Genomic DNA, 21647 nt, shown 5'->3' with positions numbered 1-21647 from the left:
CCTGCGGCGACGTCGACCAACGTCCTGGCATCTGCGTCGGGCCTGCTCAGCCATGGAGTGCGCCTGCCCCATACACTGTGAATGTGTAGATGGTGTAGGGAAGATAGACCTACTAAGAACAGGCCTTTTTATTGGGTAGCAGTACCTTTGTAGGTCTGTGGGGATTGGTTTTTTACATTTTCGTTCAACACGATAATATTGCGGTGCGCGCTATACGCAGCGATACAGTCTATTGCAATTGAAAGAGGTGTAGTTATTGGCCGCGTTGAACCGCGCTAACAATGCAGCCGTTTCGCGGTTCGCGGTAAGTCCTCCCTACTTTACATTGGCCCCGCCCCAACTCCGCCCCCTGAATACTTAATTCAAAATTTGCATTCGCAAACCGCAGTAACAGCTGTTAGCGTGGTTTGCGAACTTTTCGCATGCGATACGGCCGTAGAAAATAAGGCCCGAAGTGTGGGGCCTTTTATCCAGTGCTGGATTTACCAACAGGAAGCTTAGGGAGGTTCCTGTAGGTAGCTCCCCCAGTTGTGCAACTTTACTGCTGTGTGAGTCACTTGTTTTACATCCCTAGCTGTAGTGCTGTTCCATTTTGTTAGAAGGGATGGAACAGATGCTTTTATCTATCTATATACATGTAGCCTCTCTTCTAGGGTTTACTAGGAAGATGGGGGGTGGGAGAGGGGTCACAATCAGAATCGGGGCTAAGTCCTGACAGTCTCACTCAACTCAATATGGATTCTCCAAATGGGGGTAGGATACACCTTTAGGGTCCAGCGTGCAGTGCAACAGTCTCTAGGGTGCGATCTCAGTTCTTAGGCTTTTAGACTTAACAATGCTAAACAAATCAGTTGGGATACTCAGGATGGGTGTTACAAACGAAAAATCTACTCTGACATCCATATTCAAAAGCATTTAGCCGCCTAACTTATTTGGGCACAAAGCCGGCTAAATTCTAGCCATCAAACTTATTAAGCTAGAATTTAGCCAGCTAAGGGGGTCATTTACTAAAGATTTTCTCCCATTCTATATCTATGGAAAAAATGCTTAGTAAATAATAGGGTTCTAAGTTAGGGGTATTGTGGGAATGTAACTGGGAGGAGTTGAGTTAGCAAGCTAAGTTAACCAGCTAACTTTAATATTCAGTTAGCTGGATGATTTAGCTGGCTAAGTCTGGTCAGGCCAAAGAGTTGTCCTAAACTTGGTCAGGCCAAAGAGTTGTCCTAAACTTCGCGGCTACAGTTAACTGATAGATGGCTATGTTCAGCTAACTTTGCTAGCAGGGCTGTATCTGAATATGGACCTCTCTATGACTTGCATGATTGTAATCAGTTGGCACCCAACATACTTTCTCTTAGGTACATTCATGATCAGTATAACATCCAAATCGATCTGTAAATGTATCCCTTGGTGTTTGATCCTAGGGTATTCTCCCTCCAGGGTATGAAGGGTAAGATGCTCAGGTTGGAATGGGGGTCTCTTAGTTTTAGTGGTTTTTCCTTTTTCCAGAAATATCTATGGTCCACTGCTTGTCCCCAAAACTCCAATCCTTGTTCTCCCAAGGTGGAGACTCCTGTGAGGGGTCCCCTTATTCTTTTCTCTCTCCTCCAAATGAAATCCTTGAACTTCTCAATTCTCCTCTGATGTTACACTGGATTTTTCAATGCTGAAAATTCCCCAAAACTCACATAGCATACTTTCCTTTTCCCACTTCTTAGCAGAAGGAGTGGGCAGGAAAATGTCCCTCTTAAAAAAAAACCAACACATAGATGCCTCAGTCCAGCCACTGGATGTAAGTCAGAATAATGTGATTTACTCTCTTTCTACCCTGACCCAGCACAGGGGTGTATCCCAACCAGAACAAGACAGGGGGAACCAGAAAAACAGATCCAAAATCATTTAAAATAAAAAAATCATTAGGACCCATTTCATCAGTCAAAGGACTATGGACTAGCAATGTGTTGTCTTACTTTCTACTCTATTAAGAAAATAAGATGAGAAGTCAATCTTTTGGGATTTAGAAAAGGGCTTAAAACATGGTTAATATCCTCTAAGAGTGATTGAGAATGATGGAAGTGGAACAGGGTGCAAGCTAGTCCTTGGCAGGGTGGGGTTGCAATGTTGGACTGTTTTTTATTCTTTAGTTTTTCTTGCTTTTGTTGTTTATTTTTATTTTGCTATTGTATTTTATTGTATAAGTGTTCTGTTTTACATTATATATATGTTCTGTTTGTACATCTCTTTGGGCGATTTTATCTGAAAAAGAAAATAAAAGTGTCATGCAGAGTCAGACTACATATCTATCAAGCCCAGTATCCTGTCTTTGGAAGAGTCCAATTGCATAAAGTAGATCCAGTTTATTATTGCCCGCTCCCAGAAACAAGTAGTGGGTTTCCTGGAGTCACTTGGTTAACAACGGTTTATGGATTTTTCCTCCATAAACTTATCCAAACCCTTTTTAAACCCAGCTATGCTAGTTGCCATGACCACATCATTCAGCAGTGAATTCCATAGCTTGATTGTGCGATGAGTGAGAAAATACTTTTTCTATTTTGTTTTAAATCTACTACCTGTTACCGTCGTAGGAGTGTCTCCTAGTATTAGTTGAAAGGGTAAATAACCATTCTCTATTTACCTGTTCTACCCCACTTATGATTTAATAAACTTCAATCAGAGTGTTTTCAACTCTCTCCTGAGGGCACATGTTACCAGTCAGGTTTTCAAGATATCCATAATGAAGACGCAAGAGGTATATATGCATACAGTGGTATGCAAATCAGTATCATGCATTTTCATTGTAGCTATCCTAAATACCTGAGTGGATAGTTGTGCCTCCAGAAGAGGATTGGAAAACACTGCTGTATCATATCCCTTCACAACTGTGTCTTCTCCAAGCTAAAAAGCCCTAACCTATGCAGCCTTTCTTCATAAGGGAATGATTATTTATCCTTTTTTAAAATCTCTTTATTTAAGAACAGAAGCATGAACAAACATAGGCATAAAATAAATAACATATACATGTCACAGAATACTTGGTCCCAAGGAAAACAATACAAAAACAATAATATTCCAGGCCAAATATCAAGCGATAAAGACTTATTCACTCATCTATATGTAATAGGGGTACCTAAAAAAAAGGAAAAAAAATGATTACCTGGGTCCTGGGGCCTGACTGTATGTCCCAGAAGAACTGGAAAGCAGGCTGATGTAGTGGGGAGCATTAAGGGATTAGTAGCACTGCCCAGCATTCCAAACAGCTCAGATTTCATAGAAGGAGTTGTTATCTAGGGAATCAAGATGGCTTGGGTACTCTCAGCCTAGTGACACCATCAGAGAAAGGAATATTGAAAACATTTTTTTCCTAGCGTGTAGCAGATGGACTCAGGACCAATGGGTATAGTGTTCTCGTGCTAGCAGTTGGAGACGGATCAGATTTCAATCTGACGTCAGCACCTAGTACATATACCCCTGCAGGAAGTGCAGATTCTCAGTATTTTTCCGTCTCCAAAGCAGTTAGAAGCTATCTTCACGGTCGCCGAGCGTTAGAACAAAATTAAAGAACAAAACATCCTGAAGACGAGCCCCGCACTCCTGCGGTGATACCCTCGGGTCCCTCCCCCAGTTGAGTTTCCCGAGGTGATTTCCGTGGTCCCTCGGAGGTAAGAGCCTCGGTCCGGTGGCCGAATCGCGGCAGGGACCTAGCCCCCGAACGAGAAGGGTTTGGGCGCGGCACAGAGGCAGCCTCGGTCTGGAGCCGAATCGCGGCGAGGACTTAGCCCCCGAGCGAGAGGAGTTCGGGCGCGGCTGAGAGGCAGCGAGTGCATCCCCTTGAGTGCGGCGGTGAAGGTATTTACCCTCTCCCCCCGCAGCCGGAGACCGCCCGGGTCTCAACCGGGAAGCGCCGAAGACAAGGTAAGGCGTACATTTTCTATTTAAACGGTCTCCGAAGATCGAGGAGGAGCAGGATCTGCCCACGTGGAGACCCTCTAAGGAGGTCGCCATATTGCCCACACGCTCGCCGTCGCCATCTTGGCTTTCTTCGCCGCCCACCGCCCAAATTAAACTAAGCGCATACTTTAGGCGCCCAATATTAGCTGGGCACATATTTTAGCTAGGCGCCCAATACTTGGGCGCGTATTATAGGCACTGATCCTTGGGCGCATATTATAGGTGCCGATTTTGGGCGTGTATTATAGGCGCCGATCTTTGATAGGCGCCGATAGTTGGGCGCGCATTATAGGCGCACATAAATTTTGGGTGCACCTTATTAGGCGCTCTTTAAATCCTCCGCGCATAAGCTTAGCGCACAGTGCAAGGCGCATACCTACGGCTCGGAGCAAAACCAGCGCGCATATACCAGACGCAATGGATCACATAAGAACTTAAGCGTCCACAGAAGCGGCACCTCCAATAATAGGCATAAAAGCCCAAGGCCTCTGCCCTGCATGCCACATCAGAGCTGCACAGAGCAAAGAAGCAGATGCCCTATGCACACACTCTGAGGAGATCCTGGGAGACCCAGGCCAGGGCCATCCCCACCCGGGCCCCAGTGCTAGCTCCTCGGGAGGCACCCCAGACCTAGCTGGCCCCAGTGATCCCATCCCTCAGACGGGGAACCCCAGGGAACCGGCGCCCCTCAACTTGGACCCGGCATCGATCTCCTGGGTGGAATCCCTTGACACACCTTTGTCAAGATGCAGACTGAACCCCGGACTGGCTATCCATATGCTCCGGAAGACCCTCATGCCCCGGGACCCTCGAGGCCTAGGCACAGGCTCCCACCACACAGAAGCCCCACCTATGGGGACACTGATTTCTCCGAGGAAGACGTTGAGCCCCTCGAGGAGGGAGAACTCCCATCGGGGATGGAGCCGCATCGAACCATGAGACGCTTCTTCTCAAAGGACGAGCTCCCAGACCTGGTATCTCAATGCCTGTCAGAACTTGCTATCCCGGGCCAAAGCACCCCGGGGGAACCTAGAATGAACCCCCTACTGGAGGGCCTTCGACAGACGTCCCACCATTTTCCCCTTTTACAGGCGGCACAACAGCTAATTGACCTGGAGTGGAATGCGCCGGAATCCTCATTCAAAGGGGGTCGAGCCTTATCGACCATGTACCCCCTGGACCCAGCAACCAAGGAGCTTCTGGCGTGCCCCAAGGTGGACGCCATGGTTTGCGCGGTCACTAAGCGCACCACCATACCAGTGGAAGGAGGAGCGGCCCTCACGGATGCACACGACAGACGCCTGGAAGCCATACTGAAACAGGCCTTTGAGGTAGCAGCCAAATTGCGTCCTGCTGTACTGTGGTGACACGCTCCTGTTTATCCCAAGCCAGGAACAACACCCCGGGGGAAGACATGGAACCATCACTTTCGTTCCTCACTGACGCTGCCTCCGACCTAGTACGCACGGCAGCCAGAGGAGTGTCATCTACAGTGGCAGCCAGGAGACAACTCTGGCTGCGAAATTGGTCGGCCGATGCCTCTTCCAAGACACGCCTCACAAGACTGCCCTTCAGGGGATCCCTCCTGTTCGGCAGCGAACTAGAGAAGCTGGCTAACAAATGGGGCGACTCTCCAGTACCTCGCCTACCAGAAGACAAGACGAAGAGAATCCAGCGTTCCTTTCCCAGGCCTTCCAGAGGCAGAAGCTCTCAACGCTTCAACCCTTACAGGAACAACTTCCAAGCGCCCCGCCCTACGGGCAGGAACCACTCCTTTCGGAACAAACACAGCAAGAGGGGAACCAGCTCAGGTCCAGGCCCCAGCCGCACCCCACAATGAGATTCAGCCGACCCATCCAAGGGAAGAAGCCATAGAGGGCAGACTAACCCTATTCTACCGCAGATGGGTCGAGAAAGCTTCGGACAAGTGGGTCCTAACCATCATCAGAGAAGGATACTACTTGGACTTCCTCCGAACCCCTCCGGACAAGTTCGTGGAATCTCCCTGCCACGACCCCTTCAAGAGGGCGGCAGTGGAAGCTACCCTGACCAGACTCCTGACCCTAGAGGCCATAACCCCGGTTCCATCACGGGAATTAAATTCCGGGCATTACTCCATTTACTTCATCGTGCCCAAGATAGAGGATATGTTCAGACCCATCCTGGACCTCAAGTCGGTCAACCGACACCTAAGGGTCCCAAGATTTCGAATGGAAACCCTGCAGTCAGTCTTATGGGCAATACAGCCAGGAGAATTCCTCACATCCCTGGATCTAGCCTACCTACACATCCCAATCCATCAGGATCACCAGCGCTACTTATGCTTCAAGATCCTGAACCACCACTATCAATTCCGGGCACTACCCTTCGGGTTAGCTACTGCACCGCGGACCTTCACCAAGGTAATAGTAGTGGTAGCGGCGACACTCAGGAAGGAGGGAATCCTTGTCCACCCTTACCTGGACGACTGGCTGATCAGAGCAAAATCACCGGAGGAGAGCCACCGAGCAACCAACAGAGTCATAACTCTACTGGAAAGCCTAGGATGGGTAGTCAATACAAACAAGAGCTCCCTACAGCCATCACAGTTGCTGGAATGCCTAGGAGTCCGATTCAACACTAAGGAGGACAAGGTCAGCCTGACCCCTACAAGGAGATCAAAGCTGCGGGACCGACTACAGACCCTGCTGAGCTCCACCCGGCCCACAGCATGGGATTACCTTCAAGTCCTCGGTCTAATGGCGTCCACACTGGAAGTGGTTCCATGGGCACGAGCCCACATGAGACCTCTGCAGCGCTCACTCCTATCACGGTGGAGTCCACGATCCCAGAACTACACCGTGCATCTACCTCTACCGACCAGAGTTCGGACCCAGCTAAGGTGGTGGATGCAGCCCAACCACATGAGCCGGGGATCAAGAATATCCTCCCTGACCTGGACCCTGCTCACCACAGATGCCAGCCTACACGGATGGGGAGCACACTGCGAAGAGCTAACCACCCACGGGCGGTGGAATGAAGTTGAGTCAGGATGAAACATCAACCGATTAGAGGCCTGCGGTTTGCCCACAGACTTCGAAACAAAGCGGTCAGAGTGATGTCGGACAACGCCACCATGGTGGCCTACATCAACAGGCAGGGCGGAACCAGAAGCCAACAGGTATCCTTGGAAATAGCCCCCCTGATGACCTGGGCGGAAGCAAACCTCCAGGACATCTCCGCCGTCCACATCGCCGGGAAGGACAACACCACGGCAGACTTCCTCAGCAGGGAAAGCCTAAACCCGGGAGATTGGAAGCTATCATCCACAGCCTTCAGGATGATAGTGGATCGGTGGGGGACCCAAGACATGGATCTTCTGGCAAACAGATCCAACGCCCAAGTACCCAGATGCTTCAATCGCAGGGGAGATCCACAATCACAAGGGATAGACGCCCTGGTGCAGACCTGGCCACCGGGGACCCTCCTATACGCTTTTCCCCCATGGCCCCTGCTAGGCGCAATCATTCACAAGGCGCAACGACACAGAGGTCTAGTTCTTCTAGTGGCCCCGGACTGGCCAAGAAGACCCTGGTACACGGACATGAGAAGACTACTGGCAGGGGACCCTCTGCCCCTGCCCCCACACAGGGACCTACTACAACAAGGCCCCATCCTTCATGAGGATCCAGCTCAATTCTCTCTTATGGTCAGGCCATTGAGAGGGCCCGACTGAGGAAGAGGGGATACTCGGGGGCAGTAATAGATACCCTCCTCCGAGCACGCAAGTTCTCCACATCACTAACATATATAAGGATCTGGAGAGTTTTCGAGGCCTGGTGCGAAGATCACAACATCAAACCACACTACTCTAAAGTCCCAATAATCTTAGAATTCCTACAGAATGGACTCCAGAAGGGCCTGTCCCTCAACTCAATCAAGGTACAGGTGGCAGAGCTGTCATGCTACGGCCCCAGGAACAAGGGCGACAGCATAGCCGCGCACCCGGACATTTCAAGATTCCTGAAAGGTGTCAAACACATTCGCCCACCACTAAAGTGGCCAGTGCCCCTGTGGAGCCTCAACCTCGTCTTGGAATTCCTAGCGGGACCCGCCTTCAGACCCCTCCGAGGCCTGTCTCTCCGTCTACTAACCCTAAAAATGGTGTTCCTGCTGGCCGTATGCTACACGCTAGGAAATGGAGAAATTACTTACCTGATAATTTCGTTTTCCTTAGTGTAGACAGATGGACTCAGCAGCCCACCCTCGGCTGCCATTACACATGGTCGTTCATCAAATCAAGGTAAGCCATGTTTTACTCATCATAGGGCTCCACCCTGCTGGGTGTCGACGCTTTCCGGTTGAGGACACTGGCGGTCTCCAGCTATAGTCAATCAACCAATTCAATCCAATCAGAATAAACACATTAAGTTAATCAATCGGTCAGTCACACATATATCCATAATGCTTTGCAAGGAAGAATACTGAGAATCTGCACTTCCTGCAGGGGTATATGTACTAGGTGCTGACGTCAGATTGAAATCTGATCCGTCTCCAACTGCTAGCACGAGTACACTATACCCATTGGTCCTGAGTCCATCTGTCTACACTAAGGAAAACGAAATTATCAGGTAAGTAATTTCTCCTTTTTATACAGAGAAGAACAGTTTAGAATTTTCAGCAATTGAGAGGTTGAGATTAATAGGGGCATAAGATCTGCCGAAGTACTCTGCTAAAAAGGCCTCTAAAATTGACAAAACACTTTAAACAGGGAAAAGAAGTGAAAATAGATATGATAGGAGTCTGAAAGGTTGATATAACACACTGTATCCTGTAAAGGTAAGGTGAGGTCAGGGAATGTTAATGTTAATACTATGCTGCAATGCAGAGACCTTTTGGCAGCTTAATGAAGCTTGTAGAGTGACTGAAAGTGCGTGCAAGAGAGAAAAGTGAAACTTGTTCAGAAGAACAAAATAGCAGATAGTATACTGCCACAGTTGGTAGCATACTGCCATACGTTAATATTTCACAGTGTCTCCCACAATGAGAAGTAATTAACTATTTAACCCTGACCAATTTAGCTTGTTTGTTACCAAAAGGTAACAAATAGAAAAAATATAAAATTTTAAAGTGTGGAGTGTGAATGGACAACATATTTTTTTTCAGTTCTTCCCTTTATCTAGGGCTATCTAATTATCTTTTTTTTTAATTAGTTAGACTTAGTTTACAACAGACTATCAGAGAAACACAATGAGGGAACTCACACACTTCATAATCTGCGGAAGGTTTGCTGGTATAGGAAGATAGACTCTTTTTTTGAGTTGTTTAAAGAATAGGTAGTAGGAAGAAGAGTCAAGGAATAGAAAGGAGGAAGAAAGGAGGAAAAGGTAATCAAGACAAAGATAAGTGTGTGCACTCACTAGCACTAGTGGTACCACAAACACAAGTTATAGACACAGAAAAGAGAGAATCTAATAATAGATATAAAGAAAAAAGGAGACATATAAAAATATACACAACAGAGAAAGAAAGAAGGAAAAAATAAAGCAAAATTGCTTACCTTTTAATAGGTGTTATCCCAGGACAGCAGGATGTAGTCCTCACATATGGGTGACGTCACTGAACGGAGCCCATGCGGGAAAACTTTCTGTCAAAGTTTCTAGAAACTTTTGACTGGCCCCAGTGAGGCCACTGAGCATGCCCAGCATGCTATGATATTCTCTGCCACAGGTGTCTCTCTTCAGTCTAGTATGTAGCAAAAGCTTTAGCTAAAAGAATAATAAAATAAAATAAAAAGGCCCAACTCCGCGGGGTGGCGGGTGGGTTCTGTGAGGACTACATCCTGCTGTCCTGGGATATGAGTATCATTGTCCCCCTGTCCTGTTGTAGCTTCACTAGAGTTTTGGTTATGAGTGGTATCGGAGGATACGCATATAATAGGCCTGAGTTCCAAGGGCGAGCAAAGGCATCCTTGGATGGCCTGTTGTACAGGTTGTATAGGCAACAGTAGTTGTCCACTTTGTGATTCAGATGTGATGCAAAGAGGTCTACTGTTGGTTGTCCCCAACTTTGAAATATCCTGCTCACTACTGTGGGATCTAGTGACCATTCGTGTGGTTTGAATTGACGACTGAGTCTGTCCGCCACTACATTGTGAATGCCTGCTAGGTAAGTGGCTTTGAGAAACATGGAGTTGCTCAAGGCCCAACCCCATATCTGAGCTGCCTCTTGACAAAGGAGGTACGAGCCTGTCCCTCCCTGTTTGTTGATGTACCACATGGCTACTGTGTTGTCTGTTTGGATCAGCACAGTCTTGTTTGTAAGGCAGTCCTTGAAGGCATGCAGAGCATACCGTATAGCTCGAAGTTCCAGAAAATTGATTTGAAATGTTGCTTCGAGCTTTGTCCATGTTCCTTGAGTTTGGAGATTCCCTATGTGAGCTCCCCAACCCAAGGTGGATGCATCTGTAGTCAGAGTTACTTGTGGGACTGGTTGTTGAAAGGGAAGGCCCTTGCAGAAATTGTCCTTGTTCACCCACCACAGTAGAGAAGAACGTAGTTGGTGGGTTACTTGAATTGGAGAATAAAGTGGTTGAATGGCTTGGATCCATTGTGATCTTAAAGTCCATTGAGTTACCCTCATGGCCAGTCTTGCCATAGGAGTGACATGAACTGTGGAGGCCATGTGGCCTAGTAACGTGAGAAACTGATGAGCTGTTGCTTGTTCCTTGGAGTGAATCAAGCTTGCCAGTAGAGACAGTGTGTTTGCTCGATCCACTGGCAGAAAAGCCTTGGAGAGGTTGGTGTTTAAATCCGCTCCTATGAATTGAAGCAGGTGAGATGGAGTGAGATGGGACTTTGGATAATTGATGAGAAATCCCATGGAGTGCAGTAGAGCAATAGTTTTGTTGAGAGACTGTATTGCTCCTTGTTGAGATTGGCTTCTGATGAGCCAATCGTCCAGATATGGGAAAACATGTACACTTTGCTTGTGTAGGTGTGCTGTTATTACTGCCAGACATTTGGTGAACACTCTGGGTGCAGAAGCTAGTCCGAATAGCAGTACTTTGTATTGGTAATGATGAATGCCCACCTTGAAGCGTAGATATTTTCGATGAGGAGGGTATATTGGTATATGGGCATAAGCATCGTGAAGATCCAGAGAACAGAGCCAATCCCCTGCTTGAAGAAGTGGGAGCATTGTGCCTAGGGAAACCATCCTGAACTTTTCTTTTTTTAGAAATTTGTTGAGATTTCTGAGGTCTAGGATGGGTCGTAGGCCTCCAGTTTTCTTTGGAATGAGGAAATATCTGGAGTAGAATCCTCTGCCCTGCTGAGACCTGGGCACTGGTTGAATGGCCCTGGCTGTCAGAAGGGTGGATAATTCTATTTGTAACTGAATTATTTGGGAATTTTGTTGTGGGTAGGAAGTTGGTGGGAATTCTGGAGGAATTGAGAGAAAATTTAGTTTGTAACCGTGAGCTACAATGGAAAGTACCCATTGGTCTGTTGTTATCTTTTCCCAACTGTTGTGGAAAAGGGAAATTCTTCCTCCCACTGGTATGTTTTGATTGGGGTTTTGGAGGGTGGGTCTGATCTCTGGATCTGTGTTCAAAAACCCATAGCTGGACCCGTCTGTGGAGGAGGCTGGGTACGGGGTGGTCTTGGTTGCCTGGCTTGAGAACGCTGGGTAGGTCTAGAAGGTCTAGTTCTCGTAGGTTGATTGTAGTACCTCCTTGGCCTGTAGTATGGACGTCTAGGTTCCCTACGTGGGAAACGTCTAGGGGCCTGGGTGGTTGGTTCTTGAGGTAATTGTGACAGTTGCCTTAAGGTCTCTGTGTGATCCTTAAGTTGTTGGACGGCATCTTGCACTTTTTCCCCAAATAAATTGTCTCCACGGCATGGCAGATCTACAAGCTTGTCCTGTACTTCAGGCCTGAGATCTGACGCTTTCAACCAGGCCCATCTTCGAGCAGTGATGCCCGCTGCTGCTGTTCTTGAGGCTGTGTCAAAGTTGTCATAAGCAGCCCTAACCTCATGTTTCCCAGCTTCTAGGCCCTTGGCAATGATTGATTGTCCAGACTCTTGAAACTGTTCTGGAAGAGAATTCGTGAAATGGTCCATCTGCTTCCAGAGATCCCTTTGGTACTGTGTCATGTACAGTTGGTAAGCAGAGATTCTGGAAGATAAAAGTGCGCTTTGGTACACTTTTTTGCCCAAAGAGTCCAGAAAGCGATGATCCTTTCCTGGGGGAGCTGATGAATGTGGACGTACCCTTTTAGATTTTTTCTGGGCAGATTCCACTACCACAGATTGATGTGGCAACTGTGTTTTTTGAAAACCTGGTGCCTGCTGCACTAGGTAAGTGGTATCTACCCGTTTATTCACTGCTGGGACCGTGCATGGGTGTTCCCACACTCGTTGTTGTAGGTCCAACAGAACTTCGTGGATGGGAATAGCCAAAACTTGTTTTGGTGGGTCCACAAATTGTAATACCTCTAAGGTATGCTGTCTTGAATCATCTTCTGTGGAAAGTTTGAATGGAATTGTATCCGCCATCTCTTGGACAAAACTTGAAAAGGATAAGTCCTCAGGTGGGGATCTTTTTCTTACTTCAGGTGGTGATGGTTCTGACATGAACTCTTCTGAAGATGTATCAGATCATTGCTCATCCCAAGAGTCATCTTCATCTGGATGTTGATATGGAGTTCTTGGGATTGTTTTAGTAGGAATACCTGATGGTCCAGGTAATGGGTCCTCGATGGAGATTATTGGAGGATTCATGTCCATACGTTTTTGAGGAGTTTTATCGACAACTTTTTGATATTTTTGTGAAAGTCGTCGAAAAAGTGCCAATTCCTGGGCCTCAGTATCTTCCTGCTCTGTAATTGTCGAGGGAAGGATGGGTGTCCTCGAAGTAGTTGTCGAGTGTAATGCTCTCGGTGTCGATTCCGTCGACAGTGGTAACATTACAGCCGGGATTTGGGCGTATATCGACGTCGATGACGTGATTATTTTTGGTGTCGACGTCGATTGAGCCGTCGGAGCCAAAATTGACCCCGGCATCGGTGTAGTCACCGGCATCGGCAAATTTGCTGGCATCGATGTGGAGAATATCGGCATCGACAATGAAGTCGGTATGGTGAATTGTTCCTTCAGAGCCTGTGAAATCGCTTGACGGATTAATTCCGACAATTCCGGCCGCACAACCGTTGGGAGCAGAGCGGTTGAGGGCGGTGGCGTAGGCTGAAGCACAATTTCCTGACACGTACCTTGTGGTGGCTCTGGTGTCGATATCGGAGTGGAGGTAGGCCGAGGCGTTATTGACTCCGAGGTTTCCTGATTTTTAGGCCACTTCGCTGTCGAGGGTTCCTGGGAAGCCGAGTCGGACAACGAGGGGCTTCGATGACGGTGTTGATGTTTCGACTTTGATTTTTCTATCGATTTCGTCGACGTCGAGGACGATGAAGGGGACGAGTGGTCTCCCGAAGGTCCCGGATGAGGTTTTTTAAGTATTACCCTCTTAGTCGCTCCAGCCGGAGACGACTTCGACGACTGCGATGTGGAAGGAATGAGTTGCAGGCTGAATAAATGTTCCATTTTTTCAAGCCTGATTTTCCTAGTTTTTGGAGTCATCTCCGCACACTGTGGACAGTTATGGACATCATGTTTATCTCCTAAACATATCACACATTCAGTGTGCGGGTCTGTAAGAGACATTTTTCTCATACACACAGGGCATTTTTTAAAACCTGTGGACATTGTGAATCGACGGCCGTCGATTCGACTGAGGAGAATTTTAAAATATCTCCGAATCAAAATCTTTTTTGACTGGGTTACTTACCGGCTGGCAAGAACAAACCCCGAGAGATTTCTGTGACAGAGAATTTCAAATTTACGACTATTAAGTCGAATAACAGTTGAGGTAAACTCAACGGCTCCGGATCCGAGATGCTAGCTGCAGCGCGGAAAAAACGAAGACTGAAGAGAGACACCTGTGGCAGAGAATATCATAGCATGCTGGGCATGCTCAGTGGCCTCACTGGGGCCAGTCAAAAGTTTCTAGAAACTTTGACAGAAAGTTTTCCCGCCTGGGCTCCGTTCAGTGACGTCACCCATATGTGAGGACTAGCATCCTGCTTGTCCTGGGATAAATACTTACACACCTGGAGTACTCTGAATGTCAACCTTTTGGATCCAAAGAACCTAAAAGACATAAAGGAGACACAAAGGATCAATCCTTTGAAATATACATCAGAAATAATGTTTTTTTGTATAAACATTTTAATGGTGAATAACAATAACAATAAAGATACAATACAGCTTATGATTTACAATTCGTTTTTCCCCAGGTGTTTGACCTTCTTCCCTCCCCACCCTCCCTCTCTCCTACACAAATTACCTAAGAGGTCACACGGTAGTAGTAAGTTATGTCATTTATACACTTCGGAGACGCTATATCAGTTCCGAATCAACTTGAAACTGCGTGATTTTCATTTCTCCCTCAGAGATAAGCATCCTAAATCAGAAATAATTGCTGCATGAGACAAGAATTTCAGTAAACAATTTATACTTATCTGACAGTAGATTTTAGACAGAAGCTAGATTCTTGTCTGCATTCTATTTAAAGTTCTTAAGGTTAAAATACCTAAATATATATATATGGGTGTTGTATTGAGTAAAACAAAAAATAAGTTATCATTGAGCATATAGAATAAGAGCTTTATGTTTGATATATATATATATATATGAAAGAATATATTGTTGGATAACCTTGATAAAATAAATCTTAATAAATTTTATTCAGGTGCTTCCTTATAATTACTTTCATCTACTAAAAACTCTGTCTTTCCCCTCTTCCTCCGAGGGACTGTTTGGGTGGGTAAATTGCCCTTTAGTCCTGGTAATGTGCCCCGACTGAAAGGTGCCCCCTTTGCGATAACATCTAGTGACACCCAATTGAAACAACTGAAAACCTTTTATTATTATTATTACTACACCTCAACCACCAATAGCAGGAGGGTACTCATGCCATAAAGGAGGGGGTTTAAATATACAAGAAGCATTTCTCCATTTCCAGTAGGCCCCCCAAATGGATTCATAGGGGTAGATTTTCAAAGGGATACGCGCGTACCCGAAAACCTACCCCAAACCCCCCCTGCGCGCGCCGAGCCTATTTTGCATAAGCGCGTAAGTCCCAGGGCTTGCATGGAGGGGCATGTCGGGGGCGTGTTGGGGGGCGTGCCGCGAGTGACGCGGCGTTTTGGGGGCAGGCTCGGGGGCGTGGCGCCGGCCCGGGGGCGTGGTCGAGGCCTCCAGACCAGCCCTCGGGTCGGGTGATGGTGCACCAGCAGCTTTGTGGCTCGTGCAGATTTACGCCTGCTTTCCACAGGCGTAAATCTGCCAACAAAGGTGTGGGGGGGGGGGGGTGTTTTAGATAGGGCCGGGGTGGGTTAGGTAGGGGAAGGGAGGGGAAGGTGAGGGGAGGCGGAAGGAAAGTTCCCTCCGAGGCCGCTCCAATTTCGGAGCGGCCTCGGAGGGAACAGGCAGCGTGCGCTGGGCTTGGCGCGCGCAGGTTGCACAAATGTGCACCCCTTTGCGCGTGCCGACCCCGGATTTTATAAGATATGCGCGGCTACACGCGTATCTTATAAAATCCAGCATACTTTTGTTCGCGCCTGGTGCACGAACAAAAGTACGCCCATGCGTACATTTATAAAATCTACCCCAGCATGCATTGATTTATCATGAAGGGCATGGGATATATGTTCCATAATTGCAATGTCTGATACCGCCCATTGGCAGTGTGCAAACTGCGGCACTGATTTCCAAAAATATGCAATGGTGATTCTTGCAGCATGTATTAGATGTGCTATAAGTGTCTAAGACCACTTATTCAGTAGATCTCCTTCCCATCGACCAGTAAACAAAAGGATACAGTAAGCTGAAGACCAAAATTAGTTATTAGCAAATTTGTATCTTGCACTTGCAACCAAAAATTAGTTACAATCGGGCAGTCCCACCACATATGTAGATAAGATGCAGGTGTACCACAGCTTCTCCAACAGAGCAGACTAGCTGCACTAAATATAGCAAAATACAGTGGGTACCTATATGTTCTATGTAGAAGATGAAACATCAATTCCCAAACCTTATTACATCTGGATAAACGTAAAGTAGCACACCAAATGTCACTCCAATCATCATCATCAAGTGAAAGAGACAAATCTGAATTCTGTTTATCTATAATTGTTGAACTAGTTTCAAGCATTTTGATCCCATCTTGTAAATGAATGCATAAACAGGAAATTATTTTAGTACGAAAAACAGAGATGAGTAATTACTCTAATCCCATACATGGTCTTAAACTCATAAGATTCCTCTCCCTATCCACATAGATTTACTTAGTATAAGGGGATATATCATATTCAGTATATAGAATTTCAAAAGGTTTAAAGTGTCGCCCAACCCATAACTGATCCAAAAATATTAAGCCCTTGATCTTCCATTGTTCAACATCAACAGACATAGATGCTGAAGATAAAGAAGGTTTATAAATCAAGGAGGAAATAAGAAAAGGACCATCCATCGGTAAATTCAGTAATTTACTAAATATTCGCCAAATTTTGAGAATATGAGAAATTATTGGGCTACACCTACCCATCCTCTGATAAGCGGAAGAAGAGGGAGCAAGTGTCAACAAGGTATGAAGTTCCATGTCAACAACCTGATATCTTTCCAATGATACCCAAGAGGAAGCACCAAAAACTCCACACCATCCCTTATGCCAAGCAATTGTACAGACAAATAATACAGATATAAATCAGGGAGGTCAAGCCTTCCACAATATTTAGTCAGCTGTAGAGTAGCCAACTTAGGCCTGGATTCACCATTCTAACACAGAATGGTGAATCCGGCGAGGGCAGGGGGGGGGGGGCGGCTGCGAAAGCCGGCAGCCATCATCCCACCGCGGCGTTATCGCTGCCGGCTTTCGCACCCAATAGCGCCATCGTGAACGGTGGTGCTATTGGGCACATTACTGGTGACGATAAAGGTGCTTACTTTATCGCCGCCAGTGAAGACATCGCAGCTTTCATCTCCTTGCCACCCCGACACCTCCCCTTGCCTCCCTGACTCCGCTCCCGGCAAGCTATCGCACGCAAAAAGGGACTTTTTCGCGTGCAATAGCCGCTTATCGCATGCGATAAGCAATAGAATGATCCCTTAATGCGCAGAACTTTGCCTTTCCAAAGAGAAGAGAAAGAACCATTCAATTTTTGAAAATCCCATTTAGGGACTGGACAGGGAAGATGCTGGAATAAATAAAGCAGCCTAGGGAGCACTATCATTTTAACCAAATAAGCCCTCCCAAATAAAGACAAAGAAAAAGCAGTCCACTGTCCCAAATCCGAATACAGTTTGGCAAAAGTTTTTGGATAATTCAATTTATATAAATCAGGAAGATTAGGAGAAACCAATATTCCCAAATATTTCAAACCTGCTGTAGCCAAAGAGAAATTTCCCGCTGCACGGTTAGAATCCACAACAGGACCAATTGGGAAATAAACAGATTTAGTATAATTAATTTTGTATCCAGAAAGGGTACTGTATTTCTCTATCAAGGACAACAAATTCGGTACAGATTTCTCCACTTGAGTGAGGTATGTCATCAGCATACAAAGATATTTTGTGTATATCCAATCCTCATGGAAACCTAACACAATCGCCGCCTCCCTAATTTGTTGTGCAAGAGGTTTCAGGGCTAGGTTAAATAATGAAGGGGATAGAGGATAGTCCTGTGTAATCCTTCTGTATATTTTGAACAAGTCGGACAAGGAATCATTTACTAATGCCGTAGCACGGGGTGTCCTATATAAAGATCTAATCCAGGCCACATACAGTGACGGAAAACCCAAATGTTGCAAAGCAAAGAATAAATACTGCCAAGATATCCAATCAAAAGCCTTATTGGCATCTAAAGACAGAATAATACCATTGGCTCTAAATTTTTTAGCTAAATGAATTATATTAAATAACTGTCTTGTGTTGCATACAGAAGACCACCCTTTAATAAAGCCATTTTGATCAGGGCCCACCAAGACCTGCATTATGGGGTAGATTTTCAAAGGGTTATGCACGTAAATCCAGGAGGATTACACACCGGGCCTATTTTCAAAAGGCCCGGAAGCGGGCGTAAAGCTCCGGAACGCATGTAAGTCCCAGGGCTTGAAAAAATGGGTGGTCCGGGGGCGGGGCCAGAGGCCTCTGCAAGGCCGCTGGGCCGGGGGATTGCACGCCAACTGTCGGCTGGCAGGCGTAACTTGTGAGATAAAGGTACGGAGGGTTTTTTTCCAGGCTGGGGGGCGGGACAGGTAGGGGAAGGGAGGGGAAGGTGGGGGGAGGGTACAGGAAAAGCTATCTGGTCTCCCCGAGGGCTCGGCGAGCGCAAGGTGCACTAGTGTGCACCCCCTTGCGCACGCCAACCCCTGATTTTATAACATGCATGCAGCTGAACGTGCATGTTATAAAATTGGGTGTACATTTATGTGCCATGCGCGTACCTTTTAAAATCTGTCCCTATATTTTCAATTCAAAATTGTAAAATTTTGGCCAAAATGTTTATATTACCATATTATTTATGAGGGAGATGGGCCTATAAGAACTACATTGTAAAGGATTCTTCCCAGGTTTAGGAACATTAGAGATACCCAAATAAATAATACTGTCAGAAGTGGAACTAGATCATCTTTAAAATGTTTGTAATATTCCAAAGGGAAACCATCCGGGCCTGGACTCTTCTGCATCTGTAAGGTACTAATAGCCCTAAATACCTCAGATCTCGTAATGGACGTTGACAGTGAGTCCTTCATCTCATCTGGGAGTTTAGAAAGAGAAGCAGAGTTCAAAAAGTGCAAAACTTCCCCATCCAAAACCCATTCCTCATATAAACTGGCAAAATGCTTTTGAAATTCACTATTAATTGAGAAGGAAGGTTAAATAAAGAATTAGGGACACTTGTAATTGCACCAATTACATGACTATTATGTCTAGTACTAATCAGTCTTGTCAACAAAACTCCAGGCTTGATACCATGTTCATAGTTTTTCAAGCCTTGTAAAGCGCAATAACTTCTCAATCTGCTGACCTTGTAATTGTGCAAGCTCATCCCTAGCCAACTGCAGCCTTCTGTAAGTTTTATGGGAACAACCAGCCTTATGTTTAGTTTCAAGGTCCTTAATTCTCTCTAATAGAAGCGATTGCTGGGTTTGCAGTTGGTTCTTAATATGACTCGCAAATTATTTATCTTTTTAAATAACACTAGGACTAGGGGACACTCCATAAAACTAGCATCCGGCATAGTGAAAAGAAATCATAGGAAGTATTTTTTCACTCAGCAGACAATAGAGCTATGGAATCTGTTGCCAGAGGACATGGTCCAGGCAACTAACATAGCAGGATTCAAAAGGGGGTGGACGTTCATGAAGGAAAAATCCGTAACAATTATTAGCCAGGTAGACAGGGGAAAGCCAGTGCTTGTCTCTGGGAATGAGATACAAGAAATGGATCAACTATTGGTACAAAACCAACAAAAATCTTCATAGCAGTAATATATTAGAAAAGTGGGAAACATGTGGGTTTACTTTCAGAAAGATGCGCTTTGTCAAATTCAATGTTTAATATGAAAAATATCCACTTAATGTCATTCACAAATGTTCACTTTTGAACTCATTGTAGCGTTACTTTTCAAGTCTCTGCTCTTTTTTAATGCCAGAAAATCCGCTGTGCAAATAGGACAAATAGAACTTGCCTTCCTCCCTGCTGTCACCAAACTGACAGCTAGTTTCGCGGGAGTTTTTGTATATGCTCTACATTTCATTTCTGCACAAGGTGTGTCTATATGTTAGAATATTCTTTGGTAAACTTTTAAAATAACAGTCACTGCCACAAAAAAAATAATTTTGTGCAGCAGTGAATCAAACTTCTAAGTGCTTGAGTGGTTAAACCTTTCTCCCTAACCTTTATATCTTGCATTTTTTTTCTTTTCTCTCCCTCGTTTCTTTCTCCTCTTTATACATATATCTGTGTTGCCTTTTCATTCTTCCTTTTATTTATTTATAAAATTTCTAGGCCGTAACATCCCATGTTCTGGATGGCTTAGAGAGTTCACGTACATACAATCATTTCGAGCATCATTTAAAAAAAAACCAACAACGTTTTGAATTAATAAACAATAACATAGCAAACTTCTGACTTTAACCTTTTTTTTGCTGTTTTCCCCTTCCTAAAACTAACCCTCCTACCTGATTTTTTTTTCTATCGCTCTCTCCATAATCTTTTCACTCCCCAACCTCCTCACTCCTGGCTGTCTTTCAAATACACAGCAAATGCCAACCCTGGGTAGAGAAAGGCAGTCCCGCTGGTAGAGGGAAAGCAGCAGTGCAGGGCAGACTCCTCTGGCCAGCCTCACCTGGGAACCTGCTCATATCCTCCTCCTCCTCCTCCTCCCCCTGTTACATACCGGCCCCGCCTGGGACCCAGCTATGCTGTTTCTGTCTTTAGCCCTCCCAGTGTGACTGCTGCAGGGCCTGACAGTGTTGCATTGTTCAGAGTAGCCTGAAGATAGCCCTGGGCAAATATCGTGCTCCTATAAAAAAGACATGATGCACCTGCTTAGAGTAAAGTGAGTGTAACACCTGCTTTCTGTGACAACTTTCTGAGTATGTCTTGAGCAGGGAGAATAAAACAACATCTAAAGATGTATGTACAAACCTTCGGCTGTGTTGTGAAGCACAAAACAAAAGAGAACAGCATTCCGTGATGTTTAATCATACCTGAGATTTCCAATACTGTCATGATCTTTGACCTGAGGATATACCTGTGCTTTTTTGCCATAAAAGCATGTCCTAAATCATTTCAAAGAACTGTCTCTTTTTTTTTTTTTTATCAGAGAAAGAAATTGTAGAGCAAACAGTTATTGAGATATTGTGCTGGAAAGATGGGCTCTTGCAGAGTCAAAATGCACCACAATGGAAGTTTAAATCTGGGGATCCAGAAGTCACCTGTAGCCCCTCAAATATACCGTACTGCAGAAATGCATATAACCCTTACTGTGAATTCCACATTCAGACATACTAATAAAAGCAGGGTCCCTTTAAGACTTCCACAAATCTTGCAAATCATCACTAGGGATCTCTTGTCTGCCTGTGAGTTAGTTGCACAGCAGACAAGCAGAAGGACTGCAGTGGAAGTAATTTCCAGAGCTAACCAAGCTCTGAATAAAAAGACTGCGGAAGGACCCTAATCTTACTGTTTACTTGAAAAACGGGGTATCCTGGGGTTGCAGAGAAGCAAAGCTGCAAGAGGAGCAACTACCCATCCCCCTGCTGTTTTGAAGTTTCAACTCTGCAGGAAGCAAGTTCAGGTAGAGATAGTCGGCCACCATTTGCAAAAGCTTGTAACATAGTACTTAGTAATGAAAGCAGAAAAAGACTAAATGGTCCATCCAATCTGCCCAGCAAGTTTCTTCTGGTAGTAACTGCCGCTCCGTTCAGGTTACTCCCAAGCCTTATGTTAAGGGTAGTAATGTTACCAATCAAACACAAGCAAGGTCACTACCTGTAACAAACTTACTCTAGCAACTGGGTGAGCAGCCTTCTTGACGATTCAGACAATGCTGCATGAACGCGCTTTGCTTTTGGACTTGGCTGTAGAAACAGTCCT

The sequence above is a fragment of the Rhinatrema bivittatum genome, chromosome 13 (genome assembly GCF_901001135.1).
Source record: "Rhinatrema bivittatum chromosome 13, aRhiBiv1.1, whole genome shotgun sequence".
NCBI classification, from domain to species: Eukaryota; Metazoa; Chordata; class Amphibia; order Gymnophiona; family Rhinatrematidae; genus Rhinatrema; species Rhinatrema bivittatum.
Note: the sequence above shows the minus strand (reverse complement) of the source record.